The sequence below is a fragment of the Lygodium microphyllum genome, chromosome 16 (assembly GCF_053477565.2).
Source record: "Lygodium microphyllum isolate KBCC chromosome 16, Lygodium_microphyllum_v1.1.10, whole genome shotgun sequence".
Lineage (NCBI taxonomy): Eukaryota > Viridiplantae > Streptophyta > Polypodiopsida > Schizaeales > Lygodiaceae > Lygodium > Lygodium microphyllum.
In genome coordinates, this window is record NC_141150.1 from 147,835,511 (window position 1) to 147,839,749 (window position 4,239).

Here is a 4,239-nt window from a genome sequence, read left to right on the forward strand (position 1 = left end):
ACCTCATTTCCGTGTCGTGTTACCTTGCCCGTTACGTGTTACCTGCGGTTTTCCGTGACGCGTTCCGTATCGCGTTCCGTGATACCTCCAAAAACGCTTCCGCATTGCTGTGGGGCTACCGAATAGAGGGTGATCCCTCATGAGGCAGGCTCCATAGGGTGGGTGTTGCCTACCCAAAGACGGCACCAAGAGGTCGTCGTCACAACACCTATGAGGGTAGTACTCCTCCCTCACCCACATGATGGCGTCGTGGTATGCAAGTTGATAGCGTCCACCCTCTGTCTGTGATTTTCTCGTCCCTCTAGCCTTCTTGGCTTCTTGTAATTATTCTCGTGCCTCCGTTGCACTTCATAATATACATATCGAGCTACCTCATTTCCGTGTCGTGTTACCTTGCCCGTTACGTGTTACCTGCGGTTTTCCGTGATGCGTTCCGTGGTACCTCCAAAAACGCTTCCGCATTGCTGTGGGGCTACCGAATAGAGGGTGATCCCTCATGAGGCAGGCTCCATAGGGTGGGTGTTGCCTACCCAAAGACGGCACCGAGAGGTCGTCGTCACACTTGGTATCAGAGCAAACTCCTCGGCTGGTGCGTAATGACCCCCGAGTGAGTGAGTCCTGGGCAAAGTAGGATGGGTAAAAAGAAGAAAGGTGCAGGAAAAGTGAAAAATGAGCACAAAAGTGTGGATAGGCCTGAAAAACAGGCCGAAAAACTGCAAAATGAGCAGTTTTATGCTGAAAAACACAAGAATTTGACTCACTGGTCCAAAAACGAGGCTGAAAAACGGCAAAATACAGATTTTTATGCGAAAAAAATGGAAAACGAGCAGAAAGAAGTGGAAAAAACTGGTTTTGAGCAGAAAGAAGCCGAAAAAACTGATTTTTGAGGCAGAAAAACGGCAAATTGAAGATTTTTATGCCGAAAAATACAAAATTTTGGCCCAATGGTTTGATTTTGAAGATGACAGAAGAGCTCTCTGGGCTACCAAGGTGAAGTGGTTGCAAGGTGGCTATCATTTTTCGAAGCATGAAGAAGTAGATCTAGACACTCGTTTGAAGCTTGTTAAGCAACAGCAGATACATATCAAAATCAAGCTTGAAGAAGTCAATGATAACATAATCGAGTGGTCTGAGGAACACAAGAAAAACCTGTCATTCAACCTCGTGTTGGTGGAGTGAAAATTGCAAATGTTCATGACAGAAGAGTATGGTGAAATCATTGCACAGGGAGGTATGCCAGATGAGAAAAGGCAAATTGATATAATCCCAGTATGCCAGCTTACAGAAGATGCTGAAGGCTACTCCTCTGATAGTGAGTACGAGTCAGAAAGTCAGTCAGAAGAACAGTGTGCTGCTATGCATAATTCACATGCAATTTTGGAGTCAGAAAGTGCTAGAGTTGCACAAGATCTATTGAATGATCCAGATTGTTTGTCTGCAGCAGAATGCACGATAGCCATGGCCGAACAGATGATATCACAGGGCCAACTATCTCCCGAACAGCAGATAATGCTACCTCAGATGGTAGAAAGAATGAAGCAAGCGCTGGCAGTACATAATCAACAAACTCAGGATACTGTTCAGTTACAGCTCAGTAGTATGCATTCAGTATATACAAAGTCCGATGCCGAAGATGAGCAAAGGGTCAGTCAAGAAGAAGCAGACTATGAGCAGTATTATTGGAGAGCAGAAAGCTGGCGTGACGACTCAATTTATGATCAAAACACACAGGATAGCCATACTCCAGAAGTAAGTGATCAGCAATATTATGAGCAACCATTGGGTCCAGTTGATTCAGTTGTGGGCAGTGAGTCATATAGGCAGAATCAGTATGAAGAACTCGTAGCGGCACGGGCGAGTATAAACGAAACCGTGGCCCAGAAGCCTCCAACATACATACAAGGGGCCAGTATGCCCAGTTACATGGTAGATGGAGTGCTTATAGAAGACTATGAAGAATGGCAAGCGACCTCCGGGTCGGATTCAGATATAGAAGAGCAGCCTGAAGAACTCGTAGTGGAACGGGCGAGTATAAAAGAAACCGTGGCCATTCAAGCTCCAGTATGCTTACCAGTGGCCTTTGGGCCTAGTTATTTGTTTCATGACGTCTTGATAGAAGAATGTGCTGAAGAAAAGACGACCTCAGAGTCGCATCTATTATCAGATGGAGTGATCCTGGAACAATGCAATGTCCTGGATGAGGCAATTTTAGCCCATCCCCAACCATTTTTCCCTCCCTATGGCATGATTTTGTACTCGCATGATCCATTTTGTTATGAAGACTCCTTGAGCCGGGAGGATAAACGAACGGCCAGATCACAAGGTGAAGACTCCTTGAGCCGGGAGGATAAACGAACGGCCATATTCCACGCTGACATCCTTGAAGACTCCTTGAGCCGGGAGAATAAACGAACGGCCAGAAGACAAGAAGAAGAAGAAGAAGAAGAAGAAGAAGAAGAAGAAGAAGAAGAAGAAGAAGTACAAGCAGAAGAAGAAGATGATGAAGCCGAGCAGAATGCAAATCTTATAGCAGATGAAGTCAAGTCAAAAGCAGATGAGGAAGATAATCGTCAGCAAGGGAGAGCGGTCTGTATATCCTCACAACAGATTGACGTGGCAAAGGTTATGCTCAGACGGGGTGACACCTTGAAGGGAACAAGCGCTCAGACGGAGTCGGGTTCGAACTCGCGGGCTCCTGACCATCCCCTAAAGCTGCCGGAGGCCATTGTTAGGTTTGAAGAGGTGAAGGCAGAAACCGAGCTCCCAAGTTCAGATGATGAAATCCTACTGTGGAAGGAGACCGACATGGACCAATTTATGCCGCGATGGGGTGAATCCCTCAAGGGAAAAAGGGGCCATACGGAGCCGGATGCGAGTTCGCGGATTGGTGACCCTCCCTTTGGTATTGTCGGGCTGCTGGAGGTCATGATTGGGTGTCAAGAGTATCGGTTATATGCAGATGAGGGCAGAATTAAAGACTCCTTGACCCAGGAGGATAAGGAAAGGGCCATACAAGAGATTGAGAACACATTCCTTCACTCCTTGACCCAGGAGGATAAAGATACGGTCCTTCACCATGAGCTACAATTAAATGACTCCTTTGGCCGGGAGAATAAAGAAACGGCGGCATCTTCTTGTGAAAACTCCTTTAGCCGGGAGAATAAAGAAACGGCCATCCTGGATGTTGAAGACTCCTTATGCCGGGAGGATAAACGAACGGTAACAGTTTATGTGGAAGACTCCTTATACCGGGAGGATAAACGAACGGTAACAGTTTGTGTTGAAGACTCCTTTTGCCGGGAGGATAAACGAACGGCCAAAGAGTTAGTTGAAGACTCTTTGCGCCGGGAGGATAAAGAAATGGCTATGCATATTGATTATCTTTTCGAAGGCTCCTTCTGCCAGGAGGGTAAACGAATGGCTATGCTTATTGAAGATCTGTTCTTAGACTCCCTGTGCCAGGAGGATAAAGAAACGGACAACTTTTCGTCACATTATGTTGAAGACTCCTTGCCGCGGGAGAATAAAGAAACGGGCATGTGTGCAGTTGAAGACTCCTTGCCGCGGGAGAATAAACGAATGGGCACATCTTACCTTGAAGACTCCTTGCCGCGGGAGAATAAACGAACGGGCATATCTTACCTGGAAGACTCCTTGCCGCGGGAGAATAAAGAAACGGGCACTTGTTCTCTTGAAGACTCCTTGCCGCGGGAGAATAAAGAAACGGGCACTTATCAGGTTCAGCCTGAAAAGACACCAAGCTCCCTGCGCCAGGAGCCTAAACGAACGGCCATTTATCCAGTTACTTTTTGGTACTTGAATAGAGTACATCTTCGAAGGATAAAGATCTCCCGTCGCGAGGAGTATAAAAGAATGGCTTATTTGCAAGCTGCTAGGAGAGCAGTCCAACACTCGCGGTGCCACGAGTATAAACGAAGGGCTAGTTCCTCTTCACTGGACGCTTTATGCGTCATTCTAAGGATTGGAAACTCGCGTCGCCACGAGTATAAACGAATGGCAAGTCCTATTGCACTTGGCGCTGGAGGCGTCATCACAAGAGCTGCAAACTCGCGTCGCCACGAGTATAAAAGAACGGCTGCTGCTCGGTTAATTGGCGATGTAGCTGCCAAGACGAGGGCTGAAGACTCGCGTCGCCACGAGTATAAAGGAACGGCTATCCCCCCTTTATTGGGTGCTTTATGCACTAACAAAAATGCTACCTTCGCAAGACGGCGGCAT